This window comes from Ceratotherium simum, chromosome 23 (assembly GCF_057802395.1).
Source record: "Ceratotherium simum simum isolate JZ-2026a chromosome 23, ASM5780239v1, whole genome shotgun sequence".
NCBI classification, from domain to species: Eukaryota; Metazoa; Chordata; class Mammalia; order Perissodactyla; family Rhinocerotidae; genus Ceratotherium; species Ceratotherium simum.
Genome location: NC_141922.1, coordinates 25,909,667 through 25,935,816, shown reverse-complemented (window position 1 = coordinate 25,935,816; position 26,150 = coordinate 25,909,667).

Sequence of the window (26,150 nt, the reverse complement as noted above, 5' to 3'; positions counted from 1 at the left end):
GTGCAAAAGTTTGACAAATGCATAAATAACTGGGTTTCAACCTCAGCTACGCATTGGAAATGCCTAAAACCTTTTTAAAAACATGGCATTTAGGACCAACTCCAGGTAGATTTAATTAGAATTTTTTTGGGGGGATGGGTGATGCTTTGCTATCAGTATTTGTTTTAAAGTTCCTCTGATAATTCTAATGAGCAACCATAATAATGCACAGTAATGTTATCCCTGCTCTATGATAATAATGTGTCGCCATGGATAGCTAAGTGACAGCTATAATTATATGGTTTATAATGGCAGCTAAAATTATATGGTTTTATTGATTAGGTGAAGAAGCATAAAAGCAAGTAGAAAGACACTCCTCTGCAAACCCAGCCAGACAATTTGAATTATCACTGAAAGATAGTCAATCCTTTTGGTAAAGGCAATATGAATCCATGGTCCTCCACTAAAGGCACATATCCTTTAGGAAATATAATACATTTGTTTAACATTCACACTCATTTATTCACTCATATATTCAGTATACTTCACTATATATTCAGTATGAATACGTATATTCATATATTCAAAGGTCTTACTATAGGCCAAACAGTGTGTTAGGCAGTTGGGATTCAATGGCAAATAGAAAGCGGATATTGCCTTCAAGATGATCCAGTATAGTAAAAACTAATTATAAGTAAAACATTTTACATTCTTAAAAGACATATGTGAGAGATAAATTCTCTTTTAAAAAAATAATTTTAATTAGGAGTTTGTCCTTGAATGAAATGCATTCAATGGGCTTGTCAGGAAAAAAGGAATAATGTCTGCCAAAGCATGAAGGTGCAAAAATAAATTTCATCTTTGAGGAAATCCATGTAGGTAAAATGTAAGGTGACTCTAAGAGAGCGAGTAGAGATACATTTGTATAAACTAGATTAAGTCATATATGTGTATATATATATATATAATTTTTTATTCACAACTTTGAAACTGTTTTTTATTCCATAGACAATGGGACTGGAGCCAACAAAGGTTTACAAGTAAGGGAACTATGGGATATGGTGACATGACTATGTCTCAAGAGGCAAAAACAAAGCTCTGTCAGCAAAATGGAATATGAATACTACCAGGGAGAAGAGGCCTAGAATATGACAGATAATGTAATAAGTTTTTGCAGGAGCCTAAGTACAAGGTAATAAAAATCTGAACAGAGAGGGGGATTGTAGAGATGATGAGGGAGTGAAATCTACAACTCTTTGGGAGATAAATTGTAAAGGAGTTAAATACGGGAGATGAATATAAGATACATGAAAGAAGGGGTTAGAAATGCATCCCATTATTCTGAGTGGATGAGTCATAAAATGGGGCTATCATTGAGATAAAAAGTGTAAAAGGAGTAGACTTGAAGAAAGATGATGAGTTCTGTTTCCAGTATGCTGACTTAAAGAAAATTTTACGGGGTATAGGTAGACAATAGATGGTGACCAATCAAAAAATTTATAAAACAAGGATAGCAGCAATAGTTTGAAAAGAAAAATGAAATGTGTACCTTTTCTCAGTAATGGAGTGAGACGTTGTTGTTGACAGTGGAGTCAGGGAAGAAGAAATCCACCCTAGCTATTCCAATGGTGATTAGGGGTTGAATTATGATTCTAGTGACAAAGATTGTAGCCCTAGAAGAAAAAGTAAACTAAACTAAATCTCAAGTAAATTTGCTCAGTCTGCCTATTCAAACTCAATATATCTCAACTGAATTCCTTATCTTCTATTCCAAACCTCTTTTGTATGTTCAGTATTCCCATTTCAGTTGATAGCGTCCTTCCTTCTTATTTCTGAGGCCTAAATCGTGGAATCATTTTTGACTCTCATTTTCCTCCCTCAACCAGTATCCAATCCGTTAGGAAATCAACTTGGCTACACATTGAGAACATCTACAATCAAACTACTTCTCAGCACCCTCACCAATAGCACCTTATTTTGAGCCACCATCCTCTCTTGTCTGAACTGGTGAAGTAGCCAGATTTTCCAGCTTCTTGAGAAAACAGCCAAAGTGATCCTGCTAAGAAATAAATCAGATCGTTTCACTAATATGCTCAAAAGCTGTCAGTGAATTATCACTATGGTAAACGCCAAAGTCCTTACAATGAACTACAAAGCCCCAGCAGTGTGACCTGCTCCAACCCGTTCCTCTCTCATGTCATCTCTTTCCCTCTGTTTTAGTCACACTTGGCTCCTTGCTTTCCTTTGTCTTTCAAGATATGCTCACACTGTAGAATATTTGCACTGACTCTGTCTGCCTGGAGCTCTTTTCGCGAAACATCTGCATGGTTGACTCTCTGAACTCCTTACTCTTTGCTTACGGGTCCCCTTTCTGATGGGGACTGCCTTGCCTACCATTGAGTACTACACACTGACATTACCCTGCTCTCTCCACTTTCAATTCTGCTTACTCTGCTTAATTTTCTCCATAACATCACTATTTATATCACTTTATTTATGTTGCTTATCACTTATTGTCTGTCATTCTCACCAGAAAATAAGTAGGTTCTCAATAAATATTTGTTAATAAATGCATACTTCTGGTTTCTCCAGTTACCATAATTAGAGTAATAATTATAATGCCCATGTTTTGTCTTTTTAATATACATGACAGCAATATAACAATGGGTAAGATCTATATTATACAGTTATTATTTTCCTACTTGTTATTTCATATTTATTCCACTTCAAGAATTTTATTCCTATAGCCACCTAATAGACCGCTATTTGTTCTTCCCTCAGCCTTGAATTCTAAAATTTCTCTCAGACAAATTTTGTCTTTTATGGAAATATTTCCTGTGTTTTACCAAATATTTCCCTGGTTCTCTCCACTTCTTGGTTCATGTTAAAATTTCACTTCCCTTCCGCATTGACCATGTGACTTGCTTTGGTCTGTGAAGAGTGAAGAAAGTATTGCATGTCACTTACGACTGGAAACTCTAGAAGCCAGTGCTTGATTGGCCATACTATCTCATTTTATTTGCCACAGCAACAAGAAATATCCCAGACAGTGGCTGCTCTGTCAGCTTGGGTCCCAAAGAGAAAACAATGTTAGACAGAATCCTAGACAATTCATAACCAATATACAGCATGAGTTGGAGAAAATATTAATGTTTTAACCACTAAGATTTTGCAATTAATTACTATTTCAACGTAAGCCAGATCACTGTGATTGATAGACGCTTTCATCTCGCCAGTTAGCTCATTCCCATGTAACTTTCTCTTCAGCTTTTTGGCTGCATATCTTTCTCTACTGAGTCTGGAATCTGCAATTGATGCTTTAAACTCTATTTTGTTGTTGTTGTTGTTTTGTGAGGAGATCAGCCCTGTGCTAACATCTGCCAATCCTCCTCTTTTTTTTTTTTTTTGGCTGAGGAAGATTGACCCTGGGCTAACATCTGTGCCCATCTTCCTCTACTTTATATGGGATGCCGCCACAGCATGGCTTGACAAGTGGTGCATTGGTGCGCGCCTGGGATCCGAACTGGGGAACCCGGGGCCACCACAGCAGAGCTCCCGCACTCAACTGCTTGAGCCACCGGGCCGACCCCTAAACTCTATTTTTTAAGTGGTAATTCATTTATTTGTCCATTCATGGTTTTATTTATTTACCCAACAGTTTTTGTTTTTTTTGTGTGTGCGTGAGGGAAATCAGCCCTGAGCTAACATCCGTGCTAATCCTCCTCTTTTTGCTGAGGAAGACCAGCTCTGAGCTAACATCTATTGCCAATCCTCCTCCTTTTTTTCTCCCCCAAAGCCCCAGTAGATAGTTGTATGTCATAGTTGCACATCCTTCTAGTTGCTGTATGTGGGACGCGGCCAAGCATGGCAGGAGAAGTGGTACATTGGTGCCCACCCAGGATCCGAACCCGGGCCGCCAGTAGCTGAGTGCGCGCACTTACCCACTAAGCTGTGGGGCCAGCCCCCAACAGTTTTCAACTTGATGTGGATAGAATGGGCAGAACATCTCACGTGACAGTCAAGTGGGGATACAAATAAAAACTTAAAATTTAACACTTTTAAGTGCAATGAAGAAAAAGTATGGGAGATATAAGAACTATAAAAGAGCAATTTGCCTTTGTCAAGATCAGAGAATATTTCCTGGAGGAATTAAAGATGGATTTGAGAAATGAATGAGTGATAAGCATTAACAAGAGAAGAGGGAAGAAAGAGCAGTAGAAGAGGGTTAATGGTAAGTGCGAGAGACTCAAGGGCCAGTATAACTATAGGACAAGAAAAGCAAATGAACGTGGTACAATATGGGTCAGAGATACAGGGAGAATCCAGCTTACAGAGCCTTACAGTCCCTGATAAGGAGTTTTGGTTTAATTTCAGAAGAATGAAAAGCTCTTGAAGGATTATAAGCTGAGAAGAAACAAAAATAGATCTGCAATTTGAAAGTATCACTCTGGCTGCATCAAGAAGAGACTATAATTTAGTAAGAGTGAGTGCAGGCAGTCCAGTAAGGGGCTACTAGATTAATGCACGTGAGATATGAAGGTGGCTTACACTAGGCTTGTAGTATAGACTTAAAGAGAAGAAAATGGATTTGATGGGTGTTAGGGAGATAAAATTCACTAGGCTTAATGATAGACTGTCCATGAGAATGAAGGAGATGGAATAGTTTTAGTTAATTTCCAGATTTCTAAATTGTATAAATGAATAAATTATTTGGTACTTCATTGAGATAGGAAAAATTAGAAAAAAAATCACCCTAGGAGAGAAAGATAATGAGCTCACAGGAATCTCACACACTGCTGAATTTGTATAATTATTTTAAAATATAAAGGATAGTCTACAATTAGACTGTAAAATCTTTATGGTCAGAGCTATATAACTTATTTGTTTCTTTACCTTAAAATATATAGCAGGTCAATGCATTCCTTGGTGGTTTGCCATAATGTGAAAGAAAGAAACAAGAACATAAAAGAATAAATACTGCAAAACTTCTGAATGAAAGGAGTAGCAAACACTTTAAAACTTGCATAAGGAAGTAGAGCTAGACAGTGACACTTTACCTGGGTGAGATGACTAGTACGGGGTAAAGAAAGAGAAGATTGTAATTGAAGGAAAATCTAGACTTTCCACTATCATTCCTGCATGCTCTTTTCTGCTGAACTGAGCAGTTTGCCATTCAAATTAATAATGTTCATAATTATTATAACTGTTTCTTGATACATTTATTTTAATGATCATGAGAGGAAATGATTACTTTATAGCACATTGTGCCCTGGGTCTTGGGCTGAAGGCTGACACTCAACCAATAGTTATTTTTTGTTGTTGTTGGTTGGTTGGTTGTTTTTTTTTTGGTTTTTTTTTGTTGTTTTTTTTTTTTATTTTTCTTCCCCCAAAGCCCCAGTAGATAGTTGTAAGTCATAGCTGCACATCCTTCTAGTTGCTGTATGTGGGACGCGGCCTCAGCATGGCCAGAGAAGCGGTGTGTTGGTACGCGCCCGGGATCTGAACCCAGGCCGCCAGCAGCGGAGCGCACGCACTTAACCGCTAAGCCACCGGGCCGGCCCTGGTTGGTTGTTTTAAAAAATCATTATTTCATCATCACCTTATTTCCATCATGTGATGTCTGCCTTAAAACACTTATTTTAGTTGATGTTTTTCTGCTATTTGATCAAATATCATGCATTTTATGAAAGCATATGGCAATAGAGTACTTGAGTCTAAACATGGGCGTCTGACAGATCTTGTTCCTTGCTGAGAAACAATTATTGCAATATAGCTTGACAATATGGCTTTTTCTCAGACATTCTATGCTTCATTTTTCCCCTGAAGTAAGCATGCTGTTAAGAAAATTTATTCCACAGGATCCTTTATTCAACCTAAAGCCATAACAATAAACTCTCTTTCTCCTACATCCCTCTCAGATTTCCCTCTAGTGACAATAAGGATACACTGCATCTAACGATTCAATACGATTGTTTTAAATTTTAAATGCTTAAATTCTTTCTTTTGTGTAGTCACTATCTCCTAGGAGTTGAATGAATCTAGAGCTTCTATTTCAGCTTAGTACACAGACTTCTTTCCTTAGTAATAACATCTGCAGTTAATCTTATCCATTTTGTTGTGCACCAATGTTTTTGATTGTTCAATGATTTTGATACAGATTTTTTTGTTAGCTTTCCATCAAACGACATACAAAATGTTTCCTAAAAATGGGTTTAATAATATTTTCATTGTACTCTCCATTGAATCAAGAAAATTATATTTAAAAAATTAATTGAACTTTATTTTTCTAATTGGTCAGAGAAGGATGTATTAAAATATGTTCCTGGTTCACATACCATAAATGAAATATAAAAATTAAAGTTTCTTTCTTTTGCATACTTCCTCGTGCAACTTTGAGTCTCTGATATGTTATCCTGATACATTTTGTGTTTTGCTTACATTGTGCTTTAATTAATGTGTCCTTTTCCTCAATATGCCTTACGCACTTTGACTAGGAGGTATTCTTAAATTTATGCCCAAATCTCAAATTAATATATTCCAGTATTCACTTCTGTGGCATCTAATCCATTGTTTAGGTCTGTTTAAAAACATTCACTTGTCCTATTCTTGAAAACCTATTCTATCCTGTCACATTTGTCTGGCTTCCTATTAGAGTATTTACTCCATGACTATAAAGGTCTTAACTAGACCAGTGAATATAGTGGGTGTTCAGTGAACAACTGTGAAACAGAATTGAACTACACAGGAGGTCTCTGCAGGTTCCTTACAATGAAGCAAATGTGCCAAAAATAAATTAAATTAGAGATTTATGTATTTTTAATGTGAATGGAAGACAGGTTCTGGGAGTAAAGAAACTGAAGTGGATTGTATTATCTGCCTCTCCTTATCACTTAGTGTCTTCCTGTGGACTACTAAAAAAATTTATTATTATAAAACAATGCAGAGATATTTCTCAGATAAAGTCCAAAGGCAATAATTCATTCTCTTAGTGGTATTTTGGATAAACACGTGTTTTAATTTTAATGAAGACTTTTACAGATATTCTTGTTATAGTTAACGTGTTTTCTGTTCTGTTTAAAAAATCTTTGCTTATGTAAAAATTATAAAGACGTTCCCCTATGTTTTCTTCTAAAACATTTACCTTTATATTTAGCTCTGTAACATATTCAAAATTAAATTTTCTATTCTTCTGGGCATAGGGTAAAGGTAGACTTTTTTTTCCTATATGGACATAATTGACCCAACATTTAATGAAAAGACCATCCATTCTCCACTGCACTGCAAGGTCACCTTTGTAATATCAGCTGAACAAATAAGTATTAGGTAATATACAAATATGGAAGAGCTGATTGCATTTCTGATTATTCTATTAATTGAAGAAATTTTTTAAAGTCTTATAGAAGCAACAAAGTTGTAAGAGGAGGACTGGTAAAAGATGAGTCCAAATACGCAAGGTTGAGAGAGCTGGACACACATATTTTCTGTCTCTAGAAATTGCTTCTTCTTTTGGTCTTTGTTAAAAGAGCAAAATGTGTACCACCATTATTCACTGACTCTGAAGTGCATATTTCATCATATTTATTATTTCTGCAATTGGGATTCATCACGCAATCAATGGCATCTTACAATAGCACCTTAAAATGGCATCTTAGTAGAGTTTTCTTTTTCTTTCTTGGAGGTACATGAAATGGTGATGAAGCTTAAACTTTACAGAGTCATAGATTTGATGATATACAATATATGATATATGATTCCATCTCCCTGGCCAGAGATTACTGACTTTTACACCTGACCCAAGACCATTCAGAAACCAGAGCTTGTCTCTCTCCAGAATTTGTGCTAATTCATACAAGACATTAGTCAAGTTGGTGGCTTATAATTGTAACATTAGGTAGTCTCTGGGATAACATCATTTTCAGGGCATGAACATGGAGAAACCATTTGAGAGAATGGGAGAGAAAACTGTAGGAGAATGGCTGAGATAGAGCATGAGACCCATACAAGAAGGATAGAGTGCAGCTTTTCTCTTTCTTCTTAGAGGCTCCCTGACTTCACTTCTCATGAAGTACGCATATATTTCAGTACTTATATTCATAATATTGCCTGCTATATCGTAGAAGAAATTCTCTATACTTGAGTTAGCTTGAATGGATGTCTCCTTTATAACTGTTCTAACGCAAAGTATATTTCCAATTTCTTTAGGTCTATACTTAAATAAGGCAAAGGTACAAATTACTTTTTAGCAAAATAAGAACATAATAAGAATATCATTACATATTATTTTCCTTCAATTTTTTGCTTGTAAAACTAGTGTGTAAAAAATATCAGCATGTATGCAAGTGTCTGCACTTTGTATTTTCCTAAGAGTACGTAAAAAGACAACTGCATAAACCAGATTGCCTGTACTGTTCATTTCTGTTCCATTTGACAAAAAAAATCCCAATTTCTAAATTTTTTACTGGATAGACTTCATTAAATATCATAGCTTTTGTAACATTTTTGTGCCATATATAATTGATGATTAAAATCTTTTGTTAATAAGGCAACTTTTCTAATGTTATAAAACTAAATAAAATATCAAAGAATAGTTTTCTTAGCTCAACATCTATTATTTGCTAATAAAACCCGATATGAGGGCTTCAAAGAACACAGAAATTTCTCTAAAGAAAATGCAAGATGGTATAATTAAATGAATATATTGTATTCATATGCATTATGGTTAGTTTACTGCTAAGAATCCCCTTCATACTTCTAACCCAGGTATTTCTCATGAGTCTCAGGGCCATATATTCAACCGTGTAGGTATTATTTCTATGAATGACATGCTTTCTACCTACTTGTACACTTGAAGAATTTAACATTGTCTCCAAGTTTCTCTTCTGTCACATCCAATCACTAATTCCTATAGAGTCCTCCTCATACATATCTTTCTAATTCAACTATTTTATTCAATTCCAACTTTCAATCCACCAGCGTAAGCTATAATCTCTCAAGTGCAACAATATTTCTTTTCAGTCCTACTATCTCAAAAATTTTCTTCAAACTATTGTCAGAGAAATCTTTGTAAAATCTAGATTGTAATCTGTCACTCTCCTCCTTAAAACACTTTAACGGACTCTTCATTATAATTAGAACAAAATCTAAAATATCTAGCATGGTCTTTGCGTGATCTTCATTTTGTATATTTCTAAAGACATAACATCTCATTATCCCCTTCTTTTGTAGTATTCTTTAATGGGCATGTTGCTTCCCCAGGGATTCTTCCCTGACCCCCAAATTTTGGATTTGCCATTATCCTGTGTGTTCCCTAACACATTGTAACCCCTCTTGCCCTTTGCTTTGATGACATTGTGTTGTTACTGTCCCTCCACATATCCTTATACTTGAAAATCTGTCTACTTTATTCACCACTGTAGTTCTAGTACCTCTTGCAGTGCCTGCAACCATATAAGTCTTTAATAAAAATGGTTTGAGTAAATTAATTAATAAATTTGCCTTAAAAAAATCTACTTTGACTTGGGAAAACATATTTCTGATATATTAAATATTTGGAGAAATAAATTTGCTTCAGTGAAGGTTTATTTTTAAAATACTTAATCTTACTACTGCTTAGAAGTTTGTGTTTAGTTTTTTTAAATTTCTTTCTTTTCTTTTCTCTTACAGTAACATTGACTTATTTAAAGCTCAGTCTCACTTGTAATTAAACAAATATGAATGAAACCAATGAGACATCATTTTCCATATATTAAGCAAAGATTTAAAAGAATAGTGTTAAATATGTGTGGTTTATTGTCTGTCAATTATACCTCAAAAAAGCTGTAAAAAAGAAAATAATGGTGTTTGGGATTGCTGCAAAATGGAAAATCTCTATCACAACCAAAGAGTATATAATTTTTTTTTATTTATTGAAGAATAATTGACAAATAAACTTGTAAAACATTTGAAGTGCACAATATGATGATTTGATATACATATGCATTATGAAAAGATTCCTGCAATAGAGTTAAATAACCCATCCACCCACCACCTCACATATTTACATTTTTTTCCTTTTTTTTTGATGAGCTCTTAAGATCTACTCTCTTACCAAATTTCAGGTGTACAATACAGTGGATCAACTATAGTCACGATACTGTAGGTTAGATCCTCAGACCTTATTCATCTTATAACTGAAAATTTGTACCTTTTTACCAATCTCTCCTCATTTTCCTTACTCCCAGCACCTAAAACCACCATTCTACTCTGTTTCTAAGAGTTCAACTTTAAAAAAATTTTTTTAGATTTCATACATAAGTAATACCATGCAGTATTTGTCTTTCTCTGTCTGCCTTATTTCACTTAGTGGAATGCCCTTCAGGTTCATCCATGTTGTTGCAAATTATTGGATTTCCTTCTTTTTTAAGACTGAATAATATTCCTATATATATATATATACATATATATATATGTATATGTGTGGTATATTATATATATATATCCATTCTTTATCCATTCTTCTGTCAACAGACACTTAGGTCGTTTCCATACCTTGGCTATCAGGAAAAATGCTGCAATGAATATGGGAGCACAGACATCTCTTTAAGATAATGATTTTGTTTCTGTTGGATATATACCCAGAAGTAGAATTGCTGGGTCATATGGTAGTTCTATTTCTAATTTCTCGAAAAACCTCCACACTGTTTTCATAGCAGCTGTACCAGTTTACATTCTCACCAACAGTGCACAAGGGTTCCCTTTTCTCAATACGTCACCAACACTTGTTAGCTCTTGTCTTTTTGATAATAACCATCTTAACATGGTTAAGATGAGAGACCTCTTAGGTCTCTCACACATACAGTGTGAGGTGATATTTTATTGTGGTTTTGATTTGTATTTTCCTAGTGATTAGTGATTCAGGTCTTTTGCCCATTTTTTAATTGGGTTATTTGTTTTTTTGCTGTTGAGCTGTATGAGTTCTTATATTTTGGGTATTAACCCCTTATCAGATAAACAGTTTGCAAACATTTTCCCTCATTTCATAGGCTGCTTTTTCATTTTGTTAATGGTTTCCTTCGTTATGCAGAAGCTTTTTAGTTTGATGTAGTCCAACTTTATTTTTGCTTTTGTTGCCATTGCTTTTGGTGTCAAATCCAAAAAAATCATTGCCAAAACCAATGTGAAGGAGTTTTATACCTATATTTTTTCCTAGTGAGTTTTACAAAAAACTCAATTAAAGATAGGCAAAGGACCCAAATAGATATTTTTCCAAAGAAGATACACAGATGACCAACAGGTACATGAAAAAGTGCTCAACATCACTAATCATCAGGGAAATACAACATTAACCAAACGTGCGCACACACACACACACATCATAAAAATTTTATATCTTCTCTTCCTTTTCAGATTTGGAAGCTTTGTTAATATTTCTGAGTTTTGTTTTGTTCTTTCAATATTTCCAGATTTCTTTGTTTTCGGAACTCTGGAGAGTAGTATTATTTAATGAAACAAATCATTCCTATGAATACAGGCACCTAAGACTTCATTTTTCATTCTATCTAATGACAATTAATTGAAAATTTATTTTATTAAAATTATAAATATGTAATTGATTAAATATATAGCTATAACTGTAGATGGAACAGACTAATGAAAACATGAGACAATACTCATTACATGCAGGCAGTTTATAAACAATTTGCAATAAGGTTTGCAAAAAACAAGATAAGAAAAATATAATTTTTTCCAAAAGTGATAGTATCTTAATATCACATGAGGCTGCTCGCTTTTGATACCTCTGTGTGCCCATCTTGGAGTCACCAGCATCAGCCAAACAGTACCTCCTCCTCACAGGTCTGGATTCAAAGCCCACAAGCTTTTTTGCAAGCTCAAAGATGGCAACATTAACCAAAGTGGTCCCTCCTCATCAGAGGTCTGATTTTAAGCTTCATGGAGCTTCTTCCTCTAAGCTTCTCAGTTTTTCCCTTTATCACCTTTGTCCTCTTACCTCTAAGATGATGACTGCTTCCTGCATTTATTGCCTCCACAGCGTCTTAGAATTCTTTCAGTTTTTTGTCGACTTGTCTATATATTTCCAAGTTTAAAATTCCAGAAGTTGTTTTTGCGAAACAGATTTTGTGTTGGTTTTCGTCCTCTTAGGTCTCTCATACAGTACACAACTCTCTTTTCTTTAAAGACGTTTTCCCCTCCTCCTTGATTCACACAGAGGTACCTCTTTCTTACCCAGATCCTCATTAATTCTATCTGCTTGGGAAAAAATATAGTGCCTTAACTTTTTGGTAAATATTTATTCCATATTTGCCCACTTCTTATCATAGTCGTCTCATACTTGGGAATTAATGGGAGTCCTCTCTCCTCTGACCAACAGTCTCAGATTTGTCTTCATCTAAAAGATTACAGAGGTCAGATCTCCCAGTGAAACTAGGAAATGTGACAGTGCTGGGACTTGGCCTGCAAGGGTAAAGGGAACCAATCATAATAGGATTAACTCCTAATATTATCAGCAACTCATTTGGGAGCCCCTTATCTGATGGTCAACTGAAAAATGTTCTATCACTATCAGCCTAGAATAATGCAATAATACAATGCCATAACTTCCTATTCTTTCTTTTTCTAAATTTTTTTAGAGGAACTGAGAAGGGCAGAAGCAAATAATTTACAGTGGATTTAACCCATAAGTTCATTGGCCTTTTTCTAATTTGAAAAAGAATGCAAAAGAGCTGGCAATAAGGAAGACCTCTATCTTTGATCATTGATTGTATGTTATCCCTTAACAGGAGATATTTATTGGCATTTTTGTGGTTTGGGCAGTGGATAAGGTTGAGAGAAATAGCTCTGTAAGCAATTGCAACAGCTGTATAATATTTAATTGTTCTTTCTCCCTAAAGAATAGGCTAGATTAGTGTTTCCAAAGAATATTCATTTGATCCCATTTGAAAGGTTTGGGTTTGAGGCATAAAAATTGGTATTTTTATAAAAGCCCTTCAAATGATTTGTATAGTCACAGTTTGAGAAATATTGGGGTAAATCAATGAGTTTTCACATTTCAAGAATCAGAATAATCTTGTGAAACTTCTTTTTCAAGGAGAATCCCAGAGGCCACATCCCAAAGATTTTGATTTAGTAGGTCTGAGCCTAGCAGCCTAGATGTCTTTTTTAGAGTATGGTATTCTGATATGTATTTGGGGCTGCAAACTAATGAGTTAGAGCCTGTGGGAAAGACAATTGCAGCAAAATTCTGGACCTAGAAGTGCACTGCCCAAAACCAGCTGTCTCTGTCCCTGTGGTAACACAGAACACATTTCGGGTAGGAATAGTATGGTCATCACAGTTTCTGGAATCCATGAGACTATATGGAAACACATTTAGAGCAAGAACGTTTAGAAAGTTTCCCCTAAACTTGGTCAGAGGTCTGTTGTTTCTCTTAGTTCCCAGGAAATTTCTCGCCCTTCATGCTGAGTCAGGAACCTCAGAAAATCAAGAAAATTGTCCTAGTGTCTTACTGGCCTCAGAATCTCTCTATTCCCTCCCACTCCAGTCTCCATGAAAAGCACTTCTGAAGGAACTCCAAAATTAATCAGAGGTTTGAAAATGCATGCTTCTCTCAACCCCATCAACACCCTGTACAGAAAAGTTAATGGAGTCCAAAGATAGAAGGAAAACTTATATTCCTGGAAATATGAAAGGTTGGATAGCATGAAAAATCACACACTTAGGAAAAAAAAAATCCAAAAATGCTGAACAGGATAAGACAAAATCCTTTCTGTTAAAATATTTTGCAAAGTTAAAAATAGACCTCTCATAAATATATAAAATGAACACGCATCAACAATTTACCAACAGATTGAGGGATGCAGTATAATGGTAATTTGAGGAAAAAACATTTATATATTCCAACATTAAAATTTTTTTAAACATTAGAATAACATTACATACAAAATTAGTTAAAGAACTTACTGTATGGCAATAAGTTATAGCCTTTAGGGTTATCTATTCAACTGAACAGAAATTATTTTTATTGCTCTAACAAGAATTCTTTTCATTGCTTTTGATTTCCTAGAAGTTAACCTCCACCCTTACAGAGAGTTGTGAAATATTTTATCAATAATAAATAGAATGCCAAACACATATACATACCCCTAGAGAATCAGAGAATTCTTGCTAGACAATGCCCAGCACTATAATGAAAAAACACCCCACTAGTCCATTTATAAGCCAAGGAGAGAGGCTTCAGGAGAAACCAAACCCGCCAGCACCTTGATGTAGGACTTCCAGCCTCCAGAACTGTGAGATATAAATTTGTGTTGTTTAAGCCACCCAGTCTGTAGCTCTTGTTATTATAGTCCCAGAAAACTAACACACCACTTCTCTTTTTTTGCAGGAAGTGGACACTGTGGAGTTTCCCTTACCCTGTGTGAGTTCAAGTATGTATTTGAAATGTTAAGAAAAATTATCAGAAACTTGGAAATAGTCAAGGATTTACTGAGTGTCCGTTTAGTGCAGTGCTGAGGATATCTGATTTTCTAGGGCTATGTAGTTCATTTGACTTTTTATTTAGTATTGATTAGGATATTTTGCAACTCTCTAAGGGTAGAGGTTAACTTGTGGAATACTTATTACAATGCAAATTACTCTTGTCTGAGACCAATCTAAATGATTGCTGTCCTATTAAAAGTTAATCTCAAAGGTTGTCTTTTATTGCCCTGAAGAACGCTTACCAATTTGTGTCTCATTTGGCACTCTTAATCTACCATTTATAGAAAATTGTCCTAGTGTCTTACTGGCCTCAGAATCTCTCTATTCCCTCCCACTCCAGTCTCCATGAAAAGCACTTCTGAAGGAACTCCAAAATTAATCAGAGGTTTGAAAATGCATGCTTCTCTCAACCCCATCAACACCCTGTACAGAAAAGTTAATGGAGTCCAAAGATAGAAGGAAAACAGAGAATAGATTTCTACGAACAGAGATCACTAAATGGTCAGATCACAAAACCAAATTTCCAATCCTTGCTGCCACTAATGGAGAAAGGGTCAAAACCAAACCAGAACCAGAATAAAACTTAACCACTGAGAAAAAGAATGAACTAAAAAAAAGAAATTGACAATGGCAAAAAAAAAGAACAGAAAACTTGTCTGTTTGAGAATAAATTCTGTGCTAAAAAAAAAAATTCCACTCAGGGACAGACACTTTCACAAAGGTTTGGGATTCATATTTCTACTACCACTACAGTCCAGAAAAGCTCACCTAATAAACTGGTATAAAGTGGTCCCAGTTTGGGAACGTTATTGGATATTAGGTCAAAAAAATACAAATCCTCACTGGATTTATATCTTAACCTAGGGAAAGCATTAAACTTATAAACATAAACTCACATCCATGAATTACAAAACATGCTAGCAAACAATCATTAACAAAACAAACAACAAAAAAACAAAGAAAATTATTATGGGAAGATTTCCAGATATTATAATTATCAGATATAGAATCTAATGTAAGCATGTTTAATACATTTAAGAAGTAAAGGAAATAAAAAAGTTAGAAGGAAATAAGATACTATTTATAAAAATCTTCGAGATGAAAACTACATAAATGAATGAACTCCTAGAAATAAAGAGTATAATATTGAAATTAGAAATTCAATGGATGGGGTAAGCAGCATTAGAGACATGGCTTAAGGAGAATTAATAATTATAAGAGAGAACTGAATAAATTAGTCCTATGACGCCTAGAGAATAAAAACAGGAAGATGCTAAATTATTAAATAGAGACAAAGGAATCTGGAGGATAGAATACAACTAATACTCATCCCGCTAGAGTTCTGAAGAAAAGGAAAAAGCAGTAACATTTGAAGACATAGTGACTAAGAATTTTCTAGAATTATTGAGAGAGAGAAATATCCTAATTTGATACTAACAAATTCCAAAAAAAATACATTCTAAGCAATATATTCCAAACAAAATACATGACAAGATATCCAGGCCTGGATGCATGATTCTAAAACAGGAGAACACCAAAGACAACTAAATGAAAGCAACTGGGGAGAAAAGACAGCTCACTTAGGAAGCCGTCATAATTAGACTGTCAGCAGGCGTTCCCTATGTGAGAGTATACGCCAGCAAACCGAGATATTATATCTTCAAAGTTGGGAGGAAGTAGCCGTCAACCTCAATTTCTGTATCCTAGAAAAACTCTCATTCAAGTGTGGGAAACTGTAAAGCTCTTTCTGCTAATGAGCATCAAGGACATAATACTTAGAAACCTTACTCTTTGAAACGAAACAAGATATTTTATAATACGAAACCATATTACTGAGAAAATTTACTCTTTAAAACCATGAGATTAAAGAAACTTTGCTCTTCGAAAATATACCAGCGACTAGAAGGCCAGAATAAACCAGCTTTGAACTGGAAAAGAGTAAAATAATGAAATTATGGAAGCAGCCATGATTTTTTAGGAGACAATGAGCACCTTTCCCTGCTTCTGTTGGAAATAATCAAATCTGCTCTGAGTGTGCATAAGACCCACTTGAGCACTGATCAAGGAAATTGCATCCTAATGCTGGTCTTCTCTGCCTGGAACATTTCATGAACTCAGCTTTGTTGCTCATGATTAGTGATCTTTTTGCTTATCCACAATCATCGGATCAAAATATATACATTTCCAAATAAACAAAACCAAGCAATAGTAATACTAATAGATCTATACTATAGACCAGGACTGTCCGATAGAACTTTCTGTGTGACAAAAATATTGTATATCTCCATGGTCCAATACTGTAACTGCTAGCCACATGACTCTATTGAGTGCTTGAAAGGTGGCTAACGTGACAGAGTAACAGAATTTTAAATTTTCTTTAATTTTAATTGTTTTAAATTTTAATAGCCACATATGGCTGTTAGCTATTATATCTGACAGCTGCAGACTGTTAGAGGCCATTTTTTTTTAAGAAGTAAAGTAAACCTAGGATGAAGGTGAATGATAAAAAAGAAAGAGTACATGAAAATTTCAGTAAACATCTGAATTAAATTATTGATTGCATATTTTTAAAAGATTAATATTGGGAATTTAAAAATGTGAAACATAGACAATAATAATAAAAATTGAGTTTAAAATTGTTAACCCTCAAATATTATTATATTGTTCTAGAACCAAGAAGAGGTATTGATTAAATTTATACTGTGTGAATGTATGCATTCACGCACACACACACACGTGTATTTATTTTCAAGTAATAGAGAGAAAAAATGGAATAATATAAACATTAAGCAGGTCAAACATGGCAAGAATGGCTGAAAAAGAAGCTCAGACTTCAAAATCATTTTCTTGTTTCCTTTGCAAAGGAACATGGATAATTTAGAAAAATGAAAAATTATTTCTCTTTGGATCTCTCTAAGCAAAACTTGAACCCAATTGCTTTTTTATCCTGCTTTTTCTCTTCCCTCTAATAATGTACACAAGTGATCTTCCCTCTGATCTTCTTTCTTTTCATTCTGCTAAGCATGAAACATTGAAGTCAATTGCTGCTTTAAGTTAAATCCATTCAAAATAGGGAAAGGCACTTACAGTTGATTTTAAATCTACTTCTAAGTCTAAACTGAGAGCCATTGTGAATTCTTTCCAAAGCCTAGATGAGGGAGACAGAAATAAACAGAATAATCTGAAATAATCTTAAGGACCTACAATTCAGGACTGTGAAATACATATCAATTAGTTCACGTTATTAGCAACCTCAGATTAAAAATAAAAAAAAATAAAAAAAGAGGGGCCAGCCAGTGGCATAGCGGTTAAGTGTGCGTGCTCCGCTACAGCAGGGTTCGCCGGTTCGGGTCCTGATGCGCACTGATGCACATCTTGTCAAGCCATGCTGTGGTGGTGTCCCATATAAAGTAGAGGAAGATGGGCACGGATGTTAGCCCAGGGCCAGTCTTCCTTAGCAAAAAGAGGATTGGCATTGGATGTTAGCTCAGGGCTGATCTTCCTCACAAAAAAAAAAAAAGAAAAGGATGGAAAAGGCTGATAAGGAAGACACAGGGTGACCTACAAGTCTCAGATTGCAAATCCCGTAGAATATCGGAAGTGTTCACAAAAACTATGGTGTTTTGACAAAATCTTTTTGAAGTCGTCTTTCCTTGAAATTAGATTAGGCCCTAATCCAGGTCTGCAAGCAAAGAAAAGACAAATCCATTGTAGATTTCAGAGAGAAATCTTCAACACCTTTAGATTCAAGAATAATTTCTGACCCCAACTCTCTTCTCACTTTGTGTGAATGGCCTTAACCAGCCCTTTGGGGAATTCAATATTTCAACAAAGACTGCAATGGGAAGATCCCATTGCTGGACACATAACACTTGACTAAAGATTTTGAATGAATCTTAAAACAGAAGCAGAATAAGACCCAGAATAGACTGACAGCTTTACAGATTAAACAAGTACATGCTCCCATCCAGACGAAAGCTGTCAGTGGAGGAAACCTCTTAACAAAGACACATGTAGATACTGTAAGGGGAAAAGAAATTGGAAAAATAATTGTACTGCATTAGTTAAGAAAATGAAAGGAAAAAATAAGTAGGTGGACAATGGAGGTCTCCTATGAAAAGAGAACCAAGTGCCCAATCTTTCCATTCTACTCTTAAACTCACAAGGAGAAATGCCAAATATTAAAGGATAACTTTGAAAATTTTTAATTAAAATGTGTTTTACAATATTTACTTTAAGCCCTTGAACCAACACATAACTTTCCCCAAACTTCTCATGTAGCAGATACCTATAATCTTGGTAATCCTCATGTGTCATCCTAAAACTCCCATCTCTAATTTTTAAAAAAGAATTGTCTTTCCTCGTTTGTGACATCCACTAACTTAGCGGAGAGAATATGCTAGAATCAACTTGCACTGTTGGGAGCTGATTGCGCACATCCCTCCCCCATTCTTCACCCCATGACATCACGTTGCTAAATTGAAATTGAGTATTGCAGTATAAAAATTCATTTTTTAATGAAAGCTAGTTGTTAAACATAAATCGCCGTGCAAATAAAACACCAGATTATGTAGTTTCCTGAAGGCATCTTCCTGGAGAGCCCCACTTATTCATAATCTAGTCGTAGATAATTTGGACATTGATTTACCAGTGTCCTAGTGTCCAAATCAAACCCAAATTGAAGATCTCCAGGAGATACTAGACTATTATTAATTTTTACTTATATGTATAGAATTTGTAGAATTCTTAACAAAGTTCTCATCAAGATTTTGATTTAACCCATTCAAAACTAGACCCAAAGTATACATTACTCTCTGAAGTTAGAAGTAAAACTAAAGCCAATACTTGAAAGCTTAATAGAAAAAGTACTAATTGTACCTTGTACCAATCCTTGTAATAAACTAATCCTCCCCGTCAAGAAAACCAATGGATAAGGATATAGATTTATTCATAACTACAGGGCCACAAATAATAAGTCCCTGCTTGCAATAGTTCTAAACACAAATACTGTTTTATCCTCAGTGCCACTTGTGGGTGTTTCTTTTACAGTCACTGATCTGAGTTCTGCTTTGTTTAGTTTCTTCTAGCTTGAGGTTGTCAATCCCCATGTATCTTTCCCAGGAAAATCAACAACGTACCTAGACAACAACAATTTACCTTAGAATTTTACTGAGGCACCCTTCTCACAAGTCCTTACATAGGACTTAAGAACTTTAAATTTCCCTATAATATTTCTCGTTCATAATATATTGAATCCAATTACTTTTTGCAATGTTCTAAAGGTGAGATGAATTCTAAAACTGATTCTATCTACTTCCTGATTTGGCCCAGCAAAAACAAAATAAAAGAAAACAATTTTTCCAAAGAAAAGTTAAATTTGTCAAAGTGTATTGCCTAGGACTTTATTTATCCCAATGAGATAAATCCCTCACTTCTGGCGGACTCTAAGCCATTCAAAACCTTGAGGTCACTAACAAAAATTAAAAGTGTTCCTCTATCTCCCTGGCTACTGCCATAAATGGATATCCCAGTTTTCTAAAATTATCACACCACTATATAATTTCACCAAGTCCTTGGTAAGGGAATGCCTTCCTTTGAACCTAAATGTGAGTAGTTACTTTGTGATTTAAAATCGCCTCTTCAGTACCATTCACACTTACTATCATAAGCCTTGTTACCTATTTATACAGAAATAGGGACAGCCATTGATACTTGGACTGATTACAGTCTTTCACCTAAGGCCAATTCTACCCACTTTATATCAGAGAAATAGCCGCATTTTAACTAATGGAGACCTCATACCAACTTGGTTTTTAGTTCTCCCTTAAGTTTGATGATCTCTTACGTTGTGCAAACTTTGTTGCACACTAAATATACAAAAGTTTGCTAGGCAAGTAGGCTTACCACTTATGAAATTCTATTACTTTTTCTGAAACACATTTTCATATAACATTATAAAACTCAAAAATCTGCTGTTGTTCTTCCACTACTAGGAGAATGAGAAACTCATTATTGCATAGCCTTTGTTATAGAAGTATCCATGACCCAATCAGACTTTTAAAGACCTTTGCAGAAATTTCACATTTATTACTGTTTGCTGATGGCTTATATCTTAAGACAAAAACAGAGAATTAACAGGCTGGAACCACCTCTACAGATCTTGACTTGCCTCACTAGAATAATACCATTTGCTAGAAGCAAAATCAACCTGGATAATAATACTCATTGCACTCCCCAGAGCTTGCCAATTAGCGAGAGATAAATGAGTTAATATGTATAATGATAAAAAGTTCATGACTTTGGAATGCTTAAAAAAATTAAGTGTTCTTGACCTCAACAGGCACTCCAATTAAAAAAGGTAAAGAGGTTAAAGATCTCTTAATGTTTTCTGAAGATTTGACTATTATAATGGTACAAGCCATACAAAAAGAGATGACAGAGAGACTAAAGAAAAGTACCCTAACTGATAATTATTCCATGCAGACAGCCTTTGTAAGATCCTTGAATCCATAATAGCACTCAAAGGCCAAATCTTTGAAGAAGTGCAAAGAAGCTATTACGGAATGACAGTGATTGGTTTCAGAAATAGAAAAAAAAGATGTTGGAAAAAATCTGATTGCAAATCACACAAAAGGATGACCTCAAGTGGAACCTTATAAAAACAAAGTTATACAAAATTATCCATTACAGCAAGGAAAATTTGGTGTATACTTAATATTTGGTAAGGAAACTATACAAATTACTGGGGTATTTTCTGGTGTATGTTTCACTTGTCACCAGTATAATCCTGGTAAGAGTGACAATATTGGACATGGACAAGACCCCAAGCTTCAGAATCCTTGATCATTTCCAAGTAGATTTAATACTCGAATCCATCTCCCCCATGAGTTTTGAAAATGAGCCACTTGATGTTTACTTATTCACAGAATGGACTGAAGCTTTGCCTTGCCAGAGAGTTATAGCTATGAAGGTCATAGAAAGAGAAATATTTAATTTAGTGTCCCTAATCTTGATAATTCCAACCCACAGTGATGAGAATGCACATTTTGCTGATTTTATAATTACACAGCTTTGAAAACTTTGCCATCTACTCAGAAACTTCACTACTATACCACTTCTAATCTTTGGGAAAGGTGGAAGAAAACAGAATACTAAAACTAAAATTGGCGAAGTTCTCTAAGACACTTGACCTTCCATAACTTAGGATATGCCGCTGGCTGTAAGAATGTAATTGACCCCTGTGGGTGTTCATCAACTTTCCCCTTATTGAGATAACGACAGACAAAACCATATATCTACCAATATCACTTCCTTCTTAGATACTGTCCTGTTGCAAATAGATATAATAAATATTGCAAGGGAATTTTCTAACAAAACTAGTCCTAACATCCGAAGTACAAATTATGAACAACCTTTCCTCAATATCCTCTAATCAAACTGTTTATGTTGTTAAAACCTAGAGAAGTAAATTCTGGTCATCTAGAAGAGATATCAGGAAAAGATAGCCATCAACATTTAATTTAAAAAAATGTTTAAGGTACTATTCACAGCTATCACATCAATAAAATCTCAAGCGTTTAATCCTTGGATCCACATCTTTCTAAGAGACACAATTAATGCTCTATTTACTAAAACACTGTTACACTCTGTATTAGTCAGGATTCTCCAGAGAAACAGAACCAATAGGATATACATAGATATACATAAGAGGAGATTTATTATAAGAATCAGCTCACATGGTTATGGAAGCCAAGAAGTCCCATGACCTGCCATCTGCAAGCTGGAGAACCAGGATAGCCAGCGACATAATTCACCCTGAGTTTGAAGGCCTGAGGAAAAGGGGACTGATTGTGTCAGTCCCAGTCTGAGTCTGAACGCCCAAAAGCCAGGACCACTGATATCCAAAAGTGGAAGAAGATGGATCTCTTGACTCAAGCAGAGAAAGTGAATTCACTCTTTTTGTTCGATTTAGGCCCTCAGAGGGTTGGATGATGCTCACCCACATTGGTGGGGGAATCCTCTTTCCTCAGTCTACTGATCCAAATGCTAATCTCTTCCAGAGACACCCTCACAGACACGACCATAAATAATGTTTTACCAGCTCTCTGGACATCCCTTAACCCAGTCAAGTTGACATAAAATTAACAATCACATGCTCTGAAAGCTAAAGCTGAGGAGTTTTAGGAACCCTCCAGAAACAGATGGTCCTCAGAGGAGGAAGTAGCTTCCATCCAGAACATCAGATCAGACAACTGCATGATATAGGCAAATTCCAACAACCACCAAGCAAGATCCAAATGACCAGAACCAGTAGTTATTATGCTTATCTTGGATATTTTTTTTTCATTCTCCTAAGTGTTTTCTTTCCTCTTTGATGGCTTATTGTGCTGGCTTGCCCATAGACACATTACTTATCTCAGAAGATTCAAATCCTTAATACTAGATGCTCCCTAGACACAATACTTAGACAATCCAATATCTTCCTGCAATTTTCTTGTTACTTGACTAAAATATATAATACGCAGTCAATTCAACTGGTGGGTTTGGGTCCACTCTGCTTTGGGTGCAATGTGGCTTTCATTAGTGCCAGTTCTATGTAATTAATCAGTTAATTTCTTGAATAATTGGAATCAACTACTCAATAAATTTTTAGACAGCAAACATCCCAACAGGTCAGGCAGTCAAAAGACTAAAATTCCCTATTACATTACAACTAGTAGATTAGTTATCTATTGCTGCATAAGAAATTAATCTAAAATGTGGTGACTTAAAACAATACATATTTACCTTACATTTTCCGTGGGTCAAGAATTTGAGAGTGACTTAAGTTGGTAGTCCTGGCTGAGGATCTCATAATGTTACTGTCAAATGTCAGCTAGGACTTTAGTTATCTAAAGTCTTGACTAGAGCTCGAGATCTACTACTAGGAAGGCTTATTCATATGGCTGGTGGTTGGAGGCCTTAGTTCTTGGCTGAATGTTCTTAGGATGCCTCAGTTCCATACCACACGGGTCTTTGCAAACATCTGATACACGTTACAGCAGTCTTCTCTTAAAGCAAGTCACCCAAGTGAGAGAGCAGGCAGACAGCCACAGGGTCTTTTATTACTTAGTCTGTGAAACACACAATGTCACTTCCACCTTATTCTATTCTTTGGAAATGAATCACTATGTCCAGCCTACACTCAAGGGGAGAGGGACTAAACTCTATCTTTTAAAAGGAGGAGTATCAAGAATTTGTGGACATAGCTTTAAATCCACCATATTTAGGATGTGAAATTCATGTCTCCATGGAAAATAATTCCTAGGGATCTATCACAGGAGCTAGCCTTTGTGTTAAACTTTCACAGAAAAAAAAAAAAAAACCTATAAAGGGACAATGGAACAGAACATATTCATTTGAAGTCTGCTTCATTTTCCATATCTTGCAGTGAAAGTGCCTTACCTAAGCTCAACTTCATTATGGCTTTAGATCTACCTTGTGATCTCCCCACTATACATTATACTGCCTGGCATCACATCACTCTTTTTTAGAGGCACTTAAATTATACAATACTGCTTGAAAACTTCATAGGGAGTATACGGCTGAATTTTGGCTGAATATAGATTACTGCATGACACCCAACAGGTGAAATTGGATTTGTGGCACAAATATCTCGTGGTATCTATCTGAAAAATCGAAAGAGATTTTTTATGTTAATAAACTGATCCCTGTGTTTAGTATTTTTTCTCATATCACCCACGGTCCATTTTGACCCACTAAACTCCCTTTCAGAAAAAAAGAACTTTGGATAAATTAATTCAAGATGAATAAAAATGGACCTTGAATTGAAAAACTAAATGTTAAACCTTTTGGGGAATTCTGGGCTGCTTTCTTCTGTCCTCAGGCCTCTTCATTTTGTGTTTTTGGAGAGGCCTGAGAAGTTGGGAAAATTTCATATACTATGATTCAGAATTTGACAAGGGAGACAGACAATGCCACAGAGTCCAGAAAATTCTTCACCAAAGAAGGTCATGAGGTTAGACAGGAATTGAATCACAACAGAGCAACCATGGAGATAATAGTGACTTCTCAAGGTGACGCATGTGCTATCTTTAAAGAACAATCTTCCATTTGTATTCCTATAGACCTTTCTGAGACCTTTGATATAACTGAAAAGGTAGCCTGGGAGCAAAGATTGCCAGATAGAGGAGTCTTGCTTTGAACAGAAATAGCTAAGCCCTCTACCACCATCTTGGTTGCCTGGGGTCACAATGAGAGGAACATTCCCTTGGCTACCTCTGTCCTATTCAGTCACTGTCCTGGAGGGTCTACCTTGAGAATAGTATGGCCTGGGATGTCGGCTAACCATGCTCCTCACATTTGATCACCAAGTTCTTTCTTAAGGGATGGTTCAAGTGGTGCATAAATATGTCTTTGACACTGTCTAACAAATGTAAAAAATTTGATACCTGTTCTCCTCACTATGGCCAAACTTACGTTCCATATAGATTAAAGATTTAAAGATAAAAAGTAAAATTTTAATACTTTTAGAAGAAAATATCAAAATACAACTTTATGTCATTTGTCTAAGGAAGGATTTCTTAAACAATAAAGCAGCAACTTTGGTAAAGACTGTAAACAAATTTGAAAAAAGTATTGTCTATGTATCTAAAAACACCATATATAAAGCGTAAAAAGACCAGAAGATAATCTGATATTTAAGTGCATATAATAAAGTTTTAGTTTTCAGAATATATATATTTTTTAAAGCTAAAAGGCAGTTACTCCCTTTTTCTTGAGGAAGATTGGCTCTGTGCTAAGATCTGTTGCCAATATTCCTCCTTTTTCTTTTCTCTCACCAAAGTCCCAGTACATAGTTGTGTATCATAGTTATAGAGTTGTAGCTTTTCTATGTGGGACGCCACCTCAGCATGGCTTGATGAGTGGTGAGTAGGTCCGCGCCCAGGATCTGAACTAGCAAACCCCGGGCCACTGAAGTGGAACACGCAAACTTAACCACTATACCACCAGGCCAGCCCGATAGTCAGAATATGTTTTAACATCACGTATCAATAAGGAAAACTCAAACAGTGCTATTGGAAAATTGATAAAATATATGAATTTAGAAGATTAAACTTATGAATATATGAATCTCTGATCAAAACCATATAGTAACAACATTAATAACCTATACTCAGAAAGCTCAAAATTTCTTCAAGGATGTAGGAACACATCTACTATTTTTCTGGGGAAAGCATAAATTGTTACAACCATTTGGGAGGACAGATTATAAAACTGAAGATGCACTAGTCTACAATTTAGCAATTTCTCTCCTATTAACATATCCTAGAGCTATTATTATCAATCCAGGCTGTACATTAGACTTATATGGGGAAGTTTCTAGAAATTAATTAATAATAACAAATATTCAGGGTCACAAACCAAACCATTTGAATTAAAATCTCTAGGCATGGAAATTGGCTTTTTGTTTACCTTGATATCTCCTCAGATGATTCTGATGCACATAAGTTTAAGAACCAATGATAGGTGGTGAACATGATCAAATCTGTGCAGAAATAGAAGTATAATGATGTACACCTGAAATTTATACAATGTTATAAACTAATGTTACTGCAATAAACAAAAAATTTAAAAAAAAAAAGAACCAATGATATAGGAAAATATTCATAGCGGTACTGTATATAATGATAAAA